Source organism: Pyrgilauda ruficollis, unplaced genomic scaffold (assembly GCF_017590135.1).
Source record: "Pyrgilauda ruficollis isolate IOZ18807 unplaced genomic scaffold, ASM1759013v1 scaffold3, whole genome shotgun sequence".
NCBI classification, from domain to species: Eukaryota; Metazoa; Chordata; class Aves; order Passeriformes; family Passeridae; genus Pyrgilauda; species Pyrgilauda ruficollis.
In genome coordinates, this window is record NW_024524377.1 from 17,765,521 (window position 1) to 17,780,786 (window position 15,266).

Here is a 15,266-nt window from a genome sequence, read left to right on the forward strand (position 1 = left end):
CAACAAAATGTGAGAAGTAATGTCAGTTTTGTTGTTAACACCAGAAATACATTTCGATAACACACCTTGTCTTTAACAGTACCCACCCTAGGAGGAGTTGTAGCAGAATGCATTCTTAACAGAAACTGTTTCTGCTTGACAACAAAGCAGTTCTCCCAAACTGACAAAAGTAGCACAGGATGCTGTGAAAAACCAAAGGCTAGGGAACAGCCCTCTGGGTCAGAGCTAAAGATTACAGAACTCATTGAGAGGCTTTGTGTCTCATTTGTGATGGGCGCTGGAACAGATAAAGGAGAACGTTGACAATTCATAATAATAGAGCCTGTGTCTTTAAATATGCAGGCTGATGCCCAACTCATCTTAATAGATTTGTCAAGAGTTTTTGGATATTATTTTATTATGTCTATAAATCCAAGGTCAGCCAGAACAGTAAATATATACATTTTGTAATCATGGAACTGTTTATTGTAGTACTTACGCTGTGATGCTAAAAGATGTAGAAGCAGATAAGTGAAAAGCATATCTTGGAGTGATGTTTCCAGAAACTAAATTACAGATTATTGATCGGGCCAGTAATAGATAATTTCCTTGCTTTTGTTTGGCAGGTTTATTTTTTACTTAAATTGCAGAGAGATACTATTTTTTCAATAGTTTAAGTAGGATTTTATAATATAGTTGGCAAATGGAGATGGCAAGTAGGTAGATCAACAGGTGTGCTTTTTTCTGCAAAAGATCCAAGCCTCAATTTCTAACCCATTACCAGTGAAAATCTCATCTCAATCTCTAAGTGAAGTAATGTCACCACAATAAAAACTGGATGTCATCCACTGGGCGGGAGTTCAGTGCTGGGAGGCAGGCCGGCCTGCCACATGCGTTTCCAGAAATTGTTGTGCTACTGATCACGGCAAGTCTCTGACAAAGACCTAGCTAAAATTGGAATAGGAGAACTGGGGGTCCCACACTGTCTAATGCACTGGTGGGGATGATTGAGGCCAAGACAGGGGTAGCAGAATCTTGATGTTCTGGTGGAAGTGATGCTCAAAAAGCTGGATTCTGGAGTAGAACATTGTAGTACAGCTGAGAAATGGGGATATGGAGAGGCTGCATTGGGGCCTCTAGCAAAGGCAAAGGACTGGGCAGGAGGTACTTCCACAAAATTGTGTGACATGGTTTATTTAGTGATTTTTGGTTTTGCTGCTGCTCCCTGTTATAAGCAATAAATCAACACAGTTGCACAACTGGAGAGATTATGTAAAGACTTCTGTGACAAAATGGCTCTTACTGAGATCGCAAAGTCCTTGAAACAGAAACATTCAGTTTTGTAATTTCTACTACTCCAGGAATAAGCATTCAGTCCTTGTTCTGTAGGATTAGTTTAATGGAAGTTTACGTCCAAATTCAAAGGTAAGTGCTGTACTTAATGCAGACACAGACTTGATTTATTTGATTGAATTCACCTATTAGAAATGAAGTTTTGAAAGAAAAACAAAATGTGAGGCTTCATAAAACTAAGTTTTGGTAACTTGTGTTGCAATCTCTGACATCTTCAACTCAGTACAGATTTACAGCTGAGTTCCAATTGGCAATTGGTATTGATTGATTAGGTTGCTCATTTAACATTCCAGCATGCTACAACAATAATGCAACAGACCATGATAAAATAGGATGTGATCTAACAGGACATGAGCGATGGGATGAGAGTAAAACGCTGGGTTTGCTAGAAGTGCTGTGGAGTGGCTCAGATTGGCATCTTGTGTGCTTTGATTGTTCATTTCATTTTACTGCCATCCTACTGAGTTGAACATTTTAAAAGACAACGGTGTTTTTCCATCTGTAAGTCATGGAAAGACAGATGGATGTGGAGAATCTCCACCTACAGCTCCTTGACTGAATGCCACTGCCCACTTAGTGGTAGAGAAATCCCTTCTGGAAAACCAGAATGTCTTTAAATATATTATATTGTGACATGCTTTTTTAATATGGGAACTTACCGATATTTTTAATTCTTTTTAATGACTACAAGTGAAACAAACTGGTTCTTATCAACATTATATTATAAGCACTGCTTCTGTTTCACTGAAGTTAATCCCCAGTCCTGTTACAAGAAACTCATCCTTATTAAAGTAACATTAAGAGCTTCTTTTTATTGATCTGTTCCTTTCACTTAATGATAGGAACTTACTGATGTTTTAGTAATAACCTTGCAAGTTTTATCTCATTTTACTTCAATGTGTGTTACAGATAGATGCTGTGGAAACTAACTTAGCATAAACATTTTGCAGATGTCTTTAAAGGTTAAGGAAAAAAGGTTTAGTTACACTGCATGTTAACAAAGATGGCTGAAAAACTGCAAGATAAAAGAGAGCCTCGAGTATGAACATCAAAGAATTGTTAATGACAAGAAATACCATTAGGGTTAGCATCCCTTTTGTTTCAGCCTCCTCACACCTGCAGTGTGTTGCAGATTCCGTCTTTGTTGGCACATCTGAATTACTTCCATTAGCATTTATAGAAAAGTGGCTGCAAAACAACAGAAATGTACTCCTGATTTTCTCTGTTGCTCCAAAAAAGTAACATGTTAGGTTCTCTGTGGGTTTCCTTCAAGGTACAGTATCTTATTGTAAAGGAGACTGTAGACCCAGGATTCCGTTGATTGCAAATGAGCTAGGTTGAAAGGAGAGGGGAGCTTTTGATACTGCTAGAGAACTAATATAAGCAACTACAAGAAGCACACATAAGAAGCTCAGACATTAGCAATAGCAAAATCAGAGCGTGAAATTCAGATTAGCCCTCCACAGGCTGTGAGAGGGAGGGGGTATTGGAAGACTTGGCATGGCTAAAGGTGTAACCTGTTTCATTTGGCCCCTGAAAATTTTTAACAGATGGTGGGACCAGCTGTCTTTTTCAGCCATTTAATAAACTCTTCGGTGGTAACAGTTTGGAAAGTGGGGGGTTTTGAGTTTTAGGCCAGAGGAAAAAATAAAGAAATCTGTCCCAATTGTCTTTGCCAAATAGAGAAGTCTGGAAACATTATGGAAAGTTAAAGTGAAAAATCTAATTGATGATACTGTCCTGATTACACATTTCAACCGAAGAGAAAAAAATAACTGCTTGTGCCCAAGTGGACCAGTACATTAAAAAAATGCCTATTATGTTGTAATCTTTATCTGTCATTTTAATTTCAGCTCTTGCAAAGAGGCACATAATGAGAAATTTTAAATGAACTGTAGAATGAGTAACAGCCTTACTTTTTGAGACATGATACTATGTTAAAGAAACAGGCAGGGGGATTTCCTATATTAAAAATGAAAAATACCTTTTGGATAAGATTAGGTGTTCACTGTCTGCCTAGTTGAGTACAGTAGTCACTGAACTTGCATAACACAGTGTTATAAAATGACAATAAACTGCTGTTTTGGAAACATACTAGGCTGAGCCTCTAATAAAAGCCTTAGTGATATGTGGGATTTTATTTGAGAGTATACAAAAAAAAAATCAGTGCAACTGTATTTCTTCAATTAAATTAATTTTTTAAAAATTAACATTTCCAACACAACGCTTAAATGGCAACTCTCAATTATATGAGATGTTTTATTTAAAAAGCATGTCTAGTGTCTTTGAACAGAACAGCTCTTTTTGCACATTTACATGCTACCCAGCTGAGCAGCCAACCCTTCCATTTGACAAGGGCTTTGTTCTGCCTACAGGCCTATTATAAGCCCTAGATTGTTTGCCCTTAATAAATTGCAACAATAAGACAGAAACCTCTTTCAGGTTAAGAGAAATAAAACATGTTGCCTACATAGCAAAGCATATGAGGTTTAATAATGACAACAGAAACATATCTACTAAATCTCATTTGCTTTGCTCCCGGATCACTACAGTTAAGATAGTACAAAAACGTTAGCATCTTTCCATGCATCAAACAAAAGATTAAAGAAAACAAGAGTGGGACAAAACAACTCTAGCTACAGAATAGGTTTTTTTTCACAATATAAAATCATACTGAATGCTATGTAAAGAGACTAGTGGGAGCTAAACAGAAAGAAATATGAACATGATTAAACGTAGAGCAAAAGAATGTTTTTAACTGATACAAAGCATGATTTCATATTATCAAGAGGAAGAAAAGAGTGCAAATTATTTAAATTGAAGAATTTATACTACTCTCCGATGTGTTGGTGTACATCTGCTTGTATGTACATTTTAGGACCTCCACTGAAACACAAAGCCCTACCAATTTTACTTTTATAACAGCTAATGAGCATTCTTCTGTGGCTCAAGTGTTGGTGGAGAACTTGTGATCTTAAACAAAATTGTTAAGCCCTGTTTCTGAGGCCCCATTGGTAACACTCAGCTGTCAGCTGTGTTGTGTTTGCTGAGATTGTTAGAGATGGCTACCTTTGTTGAACCTAGATCTGCACGGTTTTTACACTTAAGCTGGAAATTCCCAGTGGTTTTTAGAGTATATCTGCAAATTATGGAGAAAATAGGAGGCAAATAGGACAACATTCTGGACTCCCTGTGCAGCAGTACCATTGAAGAAGGTGGGCACAAGTGTTATTAAGCCATTAGGGTAAGCAGTTTGAAAGAGTTTTCTCTATTAGAAACTCATTAGTAACTCAATGTAGTGCTTTTAGAAAGAAATTCCAGTCACTGTTCCGTTTATAGCTTACTTTTTTAAATTCTTTTTTTAATTTGCACATGGAAGTTCTGAGAATATAACTATTTCCTTCCTTTGATTATAAGAGAAGTACATACGGGTAGTACTTGAAAATATTGCTGACAGGCTAGAAGTGATACAAACTTTCAAAGGAAATACAGTGTTTATGACAGGTATTGATTCAACTGCATTAAAGGCTACTTTTCTTTCTTTTAAGGTATTTTTGAGCTATGGACAATACTCTGAGGACTATAAGGTATTTTCTTGGGAAATTTCAGTATTTCCTACTGAAATTTCTCTTGCCATTTCTGCTCAATCACAACATGCAAGGAAACATGGTCATGGTTTTTCTCTTTGTCTTCCTTTGTGTTAAAAGAATTAGAGGGGGATTCTTCATTGTCTCTACCACAGTGCAGTGATAAGGTGCCAGCTTCACTGCTTTTTCCAACTGCTGCATGGAACCAAATGGAGAGCACATGATTTCTTATTTCTGAGAGGGCAAAGCTTGCTTGTTTCACCCTGTGGCTTCCTACAGTGTTAATCTCTGTTGTATCCAATTTCTGGGTGACACTTGGAGGAGGACTTTCAAAAGATGGGCATGAAGAGAGAGAGGTGTTCATGGGAATTAATGACCTTGGGAACTATGGAGTAGAAAACTTCTATGAGAGCAATTTAGAAGAAAAGAAAGGATGCTACATAAGAAGAAAAAACACATGAACCATTAGGTTTCATGGTGGAGGCAACCTTTAGTAAATTTTGAAGATTTTTCTCATCGTATACTATAATAAGGCACTAAATCATCTTGCAATGTCTTAAAATTTATGTAATACCTGTAGTAGAAAACCACTTTAAGATGCTTTAGGAGCTTCTTGAGAAGCCAAGTGGTATAGTTTAGAACAAAATTACAAATGGACTAGTAATTCAAATTGCAAAAGTAAAGGCAAATAAAATGTTCCAGGTGTAAAATTCCTCCCTTTTCTACAACGGGATATTGCTGTAATACTGCAACCTGTATCTTGAGATCTAGTTCCTCTTTCAAAGATCAGGGGAAAAAAACTTTAATTTTTGATAGTTCAAAGTAAAAGATTTTTTCTCCTAGGCCTGCAGTACTTAATCAGTATCAAGTTTTTAAAGGATTATTTTATAATCATTATCTTATATCTTACTGTAAGCTTTGGAAAAAGTATTTTCTATCCTAAGTGTACAGAAAATGTCAGCACAATAAAAAATCTGGAATTATTAATTTTCAAAAATAGTAATTGTTCAGCTAGAAATTGAGGGGTTTTAACTTCAGAAAGACTAGCAAGCAGGTGATAAAAATCATAAGTGATGTATAGTAAATATTATCAGCAAATATATTATCAGCAAATCAGTTTCTCCACGTGTCTCTCTATAAATATGCTACTAGATGGTGTGATGGAAATATCTTTTCTTTGATTTATCCATCTTTTTTTTAAACATGTTGAAGCAAAAATAGTGGTAATCTTTCATCTGAGGAGATTGTTTTCTTTCTTTTCTTCATCATGAGAATGATGTAGTCTAAAAATAACTTACTTTTCTCCTTTTACTGAGGTTCATTACATTGTAAGAAATTAGTGGCTTCTTTAGACAAACTGTGCAGAGGTGGATATTGCTAACATTTATTTTTCACCTTCAAATTAAACACAGCAAGAGATACGAGAAAAATACCCAAAGATCAAAATATATATCACTTCCAGATTTTTTCAGATCAATCTTGTAAAAACCCTTGCTTCTCTCAAATATCTAAATATAGATACTATTAGTTTCTCTGTATATAAAGATCTCAGATGTTTACAGCCCATTTACAATTAAATACATAATCTGTCTGCTCAGGAACTAAACCTGTTGTGTGTTTGTGCCTCATGTATTTGCAGAGCATCAGATTCACTATGTTTGATCATGTAGAGTAGTACAAGGATTCACTGGAAAAAGCTGGTGGAACACTTACTGAGGGGAAAACTGGCATGGAAAGAGGGTCTACTTCAGGTGGAGGAAAATTAGCTCTTCTAACTGCTCCCACGTGTGAGAAGAAGGAAATGCAGATGATAGCGTTACTTAATTCCCAAAGCTGTTTCAGGAGCAAGGCTTGCAGATCTGTCTGCAGGGGAGGTCATCACCACTGAGAGTGGTTGTTTTGATGATTGCTAAGTGAAACTAGTGCCTTGGATAGAATCCTGTAGTGAAGAGTTTTCTAAAGCAGAGAAAGGATGGGCTGTAAAAGTAAGCAAGTATCTAGTTATTTCTGCTCAGTATGTTCAGTGAAGCACATCTCGTTGTTAAGTACAGCCCACCTAATGAGTATTTTGTCTTTGTAAAGCAAAGGTGTTGGGCTCAGCTTTTTTACTTATCATATGCTCTCACCACTGTCCACCAGGAAGAGTAGAAATATAGGTGTTGTGGCTGTGTTGGCTCATGCAGCTTTATTTGCATATGCTGCATGTCTGTCTCTTCATTGCCTTCACAGCCTCATTGTTGCCCCTCTGCATGTCCAAAGTTATTTGGGTTTTACTCTGTCTTTACTCTGTCCGAAAGATCAACAACTGCTCATAATTTAAAAGTTGCTAAGAGGGTGTACAAGTGTCAGAAGAGACTGGTGTGAAATCTGGGGGTTGGGAGTGCTATAGAAAAGAGTTTGGATTTTGCAAGGGAAATGAGTTGTGACATTGTATTATTTGGTCCCAAGTTGTGTGCCTTTGCTCATCAGTCCAACTCTCTGCTCTTCTTCAGTAGGGTTAATATATGACACAGAACAAGGTGTGTGATCCCCTGTGTTGCCTTTGATAAAAAACCTATAATAACATAGTACATCTTTATAGAGGAGGTGTGAAGATAAATGCTTTAAAGGTGATGTGTTCAAAGTGACTAAAACTCCTCCCAGTACACTCAATGCAGTTTGACCACCTTCTTACTTGGGACTGTCACAAGATTTTGCTTGTTGATCCTATTTCTATGTTTCCACCCAGCTTGGCAGCTGCACTCCTGTTACTCAGAAAAATATCCTGAATATTCCTCTCACACCTGGCTGGTATATCCTTACATACTCTGTCACTGGTAAACTTGGCAAGTTGACAGTTTACAAAAAGAAGAAAGGGAAACAGTGTAGTTGCTTTTCTGGTTGGTGGCAGGAGAGAGCAGGGAAGGGGAGATGAAGTTTCCACGCCTTATCTAGGTTGAATGTATGTATGAGTTGAGTGTCAGAGGTGGCTGTATATGGCTGCATAGAGCGAAATGTTGAAGAACACCCCACAGAGATGAAAACAGCTTCAATCAATTGCTCAGGCTGAGCTGCTCCATTCATCTTGGTATTCCCATAATCAGTGTCGCCAGCATTAACATGTAATTCCATGCTCATTCTTAGCTTCTATAGTCAGTCTCAGCACTGATGTGCTGTATGCTTAGAGCTTACCTTTTCTCTCCACCTAGATGGTTAGGCTTTTGCTTCTGACTCCTCCCAAAATGCTGGCTTACATTCAGACATCTGACCAGTGTTAGTTCAGAGTCTGTGTAGCTCTGTTTTTCCTACATTCCTCCTCTGCTGTCTTCCAGTTGTTGATGCTTTACTTTGGAGCACTGCAAATGTGGCTAAAAGTGGAGAAGTATATACCAAAAGAAAGAACAAAGCAGACTAGATTGTGCTATTTCTAAGTATTTAAAAGAAAACACTGATCAGCTGGAGGTTGTCTGACTGATAGAGCAACAGTAGGTAGAGGAAATTATTGGTTTTATAGGCAGTGTGATCAAGAGCCTGTGAAGGCTGCAACATAGAGAGCAGCAGTTGAATTGATGACCAGTGAGGCATGTGGTATCTAAATTAACAGCATAGGATCTCCCAGGAGGAGGAGATCACCAGGGTATCAGAAGGCTCAAGCAGAAAGTTCATTTTGTCTCTTCCCATATTAAATTCCTGAGATGAATGCTATACTAATTTGGAAAACTAGATAAAACCGGAGATGTAACACCTTCTCTTGAGTCTTTGCTATAGAGTTTAGTGGATAAAGTTATGCACATTGCTAGAACTACCTCTAGCCTCACTGTGTACATTTCTAAAACTTGATTTAGAGGGATTTTGATTACTGTGTTCTCTTGTAAACAGTCTTACTTCTAGAATGCAAATTACCTTACCCTTAATGAGAACAGGCAGCAGAAATTCATAAATCAACTGATAACTGTATCTCATTAAAGAGAATCACTGGCACTACAGAGCAGCTTCTTTTTGAATCACTCCGTGTGCCAAGTACACTTAGCTTGTGGAGCAATGGAAGTAGAAAAAAGTAGTAAATCATAAGCCCAATTCAGTTTTTCTGGGCATCTACTCCACTGCCTTCTGTAACAATCTTGAGAGAATCTTATTTTTCAGCCCCATACTCTTGTGCATTGATAAGAATGGCAGCATTTTATAAAGTTAGTCTGATTACAGATTAAATTGCATGACTTGGCATTTGGATTTTTCCCCAAGCTTCTTTTTAAGGCAAAAAATTTGGAAAATAGTTCTTTGTGGTTTAGTGTAACCTCCTAAGAAGCAGTCAGTGGTTTTCAGTTGCAGATTTCTATATCATTTGGGCATTGGAGTGCCAGCACTGCAGCATCGTAGTCTCATTCTTATTTCCAGGCTTAAGAATTAGGTAATTTAGACTAATACAAGTCCACTTGGTTGCAATATCTGTGTTTTACCATGTACTCTTCTTTATTTCATATGTAATATGTGATTCTCTCAGGTCAATGCCAGTAGAATATGCAAGTTTTCTTCATGTAGTAGGAAAATAGGAATGTGAGATTTACTGAGGGAGAAAAGCCAAAAAATTTAACCCTCTGAAGATAGTATCTTTTTTCTCCCTCTGTCTCAGAGCTTCCAGAAGTGTGAGAAAAATTATACTGTTTATTAGACTGGTTCATGAGTCACGGCCATACTGATACACTCATCTTTGAGGAGAATATCCTTTCTCCTCATCTTGCCCTGGCTTCTCAAACAGCTGGTCAGGCTGTTTGTCCCTGAGCAACAGGAGCTGATGGAAGACTGAAGTGAAAGGTGATTTATTCCCAGATTAGGGTTGTTTGCTTTGATTGGCATGGCCAGCCAGCCAGCAGAAGGTACATGCCTCAGCCAGTACTCCTGAGGTTTCAGCTGAGCTGGGGTAGGTTGTTTAAGTGTTTGGTGAGGAGCAGCCTCATAATGTGTGTGCAGACCTGAGGCAAGGAGATCCTGTTTTTAAGCCTGGAGCAGCTCTGTGTATGGCAAGGGTCATTCCCCTTGTAAAGAAGGGGGCTAGCTGACTCTGGCATATAAGAGTATGGTTAGAATGACTTAACCTTTTTATAGTTCTGTGAAGATAGAAAGCATAATAAAAATATTGTGTATTTGAAATACATTTGAAATAATTTTATTGATGGTATTTTAATTTTCAGAATTGGAGGGAGGGAAATGTATATTTGAGTAGTTAATGTAATTTGGCATTTGACTATTTATGTATTATTCTGCACCACTTAAGGCATCAATTTATGAAATGACACAAAAACATGCTGTACACTGCTTTCCTGAGAAGACTTTTCTGCCAGTCTATGAGAGCAGTGTTCAGCTAGGGAGAGATAAGCATTTCAGAATTGTAATTTAAGTTTTCCCCAATCTTTCACAGGATCCTGAACCTCAGGTGGCAGTCAAGAAGACTGGCATTTAAAAAAAACCAAACACCTCAATTTAGAAATCTAGTTTTTCTAGGTCCTGTTCAAAAACTCTCCCCCGTTGGGGGCACTCACCTATGTCATAGTTTATAGGCTGCCTTTCACTAATATGTATGTATAACTGGAAAAATCTGCCTTGAAAGTATTATACAGAGAGAGTCTTCAGATTCTCTCCCATAGTGTGAAGACAGTATCTCTTTCCTGAGATACCTTTAATGCCAGTCATGTACTATATCTGTATCCCTGTTTTGGCCCTCACAATGCAACTATTAGGCTTTTTCTTCATATCTGTATTTTTTTCCCCCAGCTAAAGTAGAGCTGTTGAAGTGTTTATATAGAGCACTTGCCTTATATAATAAAGATTGTGGACATTTTTATATGTTTTTGTTCAGTGGTCCTTGAAGAGTAGTTTATTTCAAAAGTGCTTCTTGAAATATTGAAAAATACTGCCATTAGAAAATACTGTTTTCTCTACCAAAAGGTTCTAAAATTACAGCATGAGTTTGTTAAATAACAGGTGTATTTTTAGTGTTGGATTAATCCACTCAGCCAAATCAATAGCAATGTGGCAGCCATGTGATCATCCAGTATTTATGTGTAGATTAAACAATGATCTTTCTGGATAAACTTTATGCTGTTTCCAGTTCTAACACATATAGACACAGACAGCTTTTTAATTTGTCAATAAGTATACTAAGTAACTAAAATTACTTATCATGAGACCAGATTTTTAGATAATATACTCTCTGTAGTTAAGAGGAAGCAAATAATAATGTAATTACCTTTTCATTCTATAATAATTGTAATGTAAAAAAAAAAAAAAAAGCTATATGTAGTTATAAAAGTATAACTATATCTGTAGTTATAAAATTAAAGATTCCCATCCAGCCTTCCCCAAACAAATGCGTTCCATCAAAAATACAGAGGGTTTTTTTTACCTAGTGTTTCCCCAAAGGAGAGAACGAGCAGGATGCACACAGCACATCCTTTTCAGCTGCTCACCAGAGTCTTGGCTTGCTTTCTGTTTTGTAGAAGTCCATTTCTAGCTGTTAGAGCTGTGACGAAAATGCAGCCATGTATGCCAGAGGCAGAAGGCATTTCCAGAGAATTTGAAATTATCATCTTGAACTAAAAGTGTCCCAGGCATTCCAAGTAGAGCCAAGAATAACACTTTCAGTATTGTTATGATTAAGAGTCTGATTATTTTTTAAAATACGGAAGCAAGGGAAGTAAGTATATCCAAAAATGTTCACCCGTGTTCCCCAAGACAGGAGAAAGAGTCACAAAGGGCCAGCCAAGGATGGAGCAGAAGATGAATACATTAAGATATTGAAAACTTTGACAACAGGTTTGTGAGGCATTAAACTTTGTGAGGCATAAAACTTGTACTTCTCATAAAGGGCAGCTCAGCTTTCAGAAGTTTGGGATATCCTCTATTAATCTTTGTCAAATCCACGCTTACACTGGGAAATGTTGAGGCAAGCCTTTAAATCCTAAATATGCCTTAACATGTGCCAATCCAGTCTAGAATTTTGTGGTTTTCCCTAAAGCACAGAAAAATAGCAGGAGATCCCATAGCAGTTTTTAATGGTTTTTATTTTCATCTACTGATGTTCAAATTACACTGTGTGAACTGGTTATTCCTCATCTTATGCCAGTCATATTGTCTACTGTAAAAATGTGAATATGCTGAAGTAAGTAAAAATAGTATTAATGGCATATAATTCAGAACTGTTGGCAGTGTATCCACACATGCCCAAAGCTGTATACCTAGGGTAATTTACCTTCTGGTGAAACTTCTTGCTGTTGTGGATGGGTGGTTTCTGTTAGTACATCTTTAAACCAGAAAAAAAAATAAGAGATGGTGTGAAGACACTGCCTTCTGGAGCAAGCTTATTAAAGCTTTTTCAGGTTTAAATTTTGCCACCTCTTATGGACAGCTTGACTAGGAGGCTTGGCTGAATGTTAATGCAGCTGTTCACTTTAAAATGACCCTGTCTCTGATTCTTTGTCACAATTGCTAAAGAACAGTATTTAATGGAAAGCAACCCTGGAACCCCAAGCTGTGGACAGGCAGGTGGCCAGAGCCCATCCAGGCTTCTGGGGTTGTTCATGGAGTGGAGGGTCAAGGCAGGTGACTGCAAATGACTTTGAAGGGACTGTGAATGTCATGAGAGGACCTGGCTGTAGCAGTGTGAACCGTCACTGGGACAGGTTTTGGGGTAGGCTCCAGGATGAGGTACTTGGGGCCCTGAAGTCAGAGGTACAGCAGAAACCACGGAGGGTACCACTGGCATGCAAGCAGCTGTTATTCCAGGTATGCTACCTGCATTCAAACCAAGGTCCACAGAGCCCTGCCACTCTGGGATACCGTAATCTGAAAAAATCCTGATTTTTAAGACACCTGTCTAAGAAACGGTGATGGTGACTCGTGATTTACGTCTACTCTGTTTAAATCGACAGTAGCCATCCAGCCCAGTGCAGCCTGAGCCCCTCTGACCCCGGGGGCGGTAGGGGTCTCCCCGCCCGCCGTAGCAGGCAGGGTCCCATGGAGGCAGCGGGGCTCTGGGAGCCCCTTGCGCCTCAGCCCCGTGGCTGGAGCAGTTCAGGCTCCGGCTCTTTGCGTCCGGGCCGCCGTGCTACCGACGGCGCTGCCGCTGCCTCCCTGCTGGGCCCAAGAGCTGCTCCGGCCCCTACAGCCCCGCCGGTCGGGCCCGGCCCCTTGGTTTGCGGGCCAGAGCTCCACGCAGGGCTGTGCTTTCCAGCGCCGCTCTCCGAGCGGCCCCTGGCCCGGCTGCGGCGCCGGGAGCAGCCCCAGCCCCCCGGCGCCGCGCCTCCTCCCGCGCTGCAACTCATCTCTGGTGTCCCTTTGCTTTACACTAGGACGTAGCGGCAGCCCATTTCTCATGGAAATCGTGCTTTGTGTAACTGAATTGACACTTGGCCTTGATACCTGTATCTCCTGATAACTGAAACAAATTTCTAAAATAAATATTGTACTTTGATCTTCCAGCCCTGCATTTTTAATGACAGCTCTGAACATCACTTCATTAAGAATACATTTCAGGAGACTGAAATGCTCCGAGTTTGAACACTAATTATTTGTACAGAAAATTATGACTGCAACGTTTCATTTTTCAGCCCATTGGTTTCTTCCAGAAATGGGAATTTATTCTCGATTTTTAAGTAATGTACTTTCTTGGATGCAGATTTATGGCATTTGTAGTGTGGCAGCTGTATAGAAACTTATCCAGTTTTCCACTAACTCTTTTGCAACTTGTCAAATCATTTTGGTTCGTCGAGATATTTGGGGAAATACCGTACTTTAGAGAATGGAGGGAACCTCGGAGTGTTCAGTATCTTCTGACCTACCTATCCCCTCTCATTTCGTTTAGAAACATTGTTCTGAGTATTCATCTGGCAATTTCTAGGTAAAACGAATTAACAAAAATCGAGGTAGGGGTTAAATCGGGCATCTCGCATATCTCTGGGCTTGACATAAGTTTGGGGATACAGAGGTTTAGGGACAACGCAGGCGCGAGCGCCGCCGTTTCGCGAGTTCTTGCTCCTCCAGGAAGCAGAGGTGCGGGTCGGGCTCCCCACGTGGGGTTCCCCCTCGGCTCCGGCTGCCCCAGCTACAGCTTAGACTCGAGGGGACAAGTGCGGTCCTGCCCCGATGCGGCTCTAGTGGCGCGGTGGAGCTTGGCAGTGAGCGAGGGGCACCCGACGGCTGCGGGCGGGGGTGCGCGGGGCAATGCCCGTGTGCGTGTCCTCCCGGCCGCGCTGGCGGCCGGGGCTCGCTGTGGTTCTCCGTTAGCCGCCATGTCCCGTGTTGACGCGGTGCAGTCCCCGGGTCGCTCATCGGCGGTACTGGGAGGTGTTCGTGTGTGTTGGATGGAGGTGCCGAACCCCGCGAGCCCCGCACTCGTGCAGGCGGATGGGGAGCTCTATCGCCCGCAACCTCACACCTTGGCGGGAGCTGCTGCCGGGCCACGAGGTCCTGCAGCAGCGGCGAACCTTGCCTCGATGCATCAGTGCGTGGTAAAAGCGCTGGATGCGGGACCCTTGTCTTCCTGTTGCCAACCTGGTAAAGTGGTTACCTGGCACATGGGAAGAGCTTGATACGGCTGCTGCGTAGTGTTACATGGGGTCGAGCTTTTATTTCTCCCCAGGACTCAATATGGAGCCGTGGGAGAGGACTTGGCACTTTAATCCCTTCAAAGAAACCGATCTAATTCAAGCCCTACAACTCTTGAAAGTCTTTGAGCGGACAGTGATTGTTTCCACAGGAAAGGCAGATAAAGATCTCTGTGTGCTGGCGTTTAAAGAGACTTCAGTGGCGGTGCGAATACAATTGAACCCAGCGACTGCGGGGAGGATCGAGTTACCTGTGCAAACAGCTTCGGAGGACCAGAGCCAGCCGGCATCTGCCCGAAAGGGTACCCTCACCTCCTCAAGACGGAGATGAACGTCCTGGTTTGGTACCTGGCCAAACAGTCCGGCGTTTGCGATGGCCTCGGAGCAGATGGGGAAGCGGGGAGGAGAGGAGCGCGTTTCCAGGGCCCCCGGCGGAGCGCGGGGCTGAGCGGGCCCGCGGAGAGGCGCGGGGCCCCGCCTGCCCCTTGCTGGGCGGCACATGCGAGGGGGCCCGCCAGCTCTGCGGCCCACTGAGCTCGGCAGCCCGCGGTGGCGGCAAGCTGTGACCCAGATGTGCCTGGTGCTGGTTAGCGGGCCAGTAGCCTCACACATGGTCGACCGCAAGGCAGGTTAGATCCTTCATACACACATGCGTATAGAGACGTATAGACAGAGGCCGAAAGGTGCGGGATGAAGTAACAAAGCGCTTGGGGCCGGCTTTGTCTTTAGGGCAGGAGGTGAGAGAGCAGGGGAGGCAGAGACCCAGTAG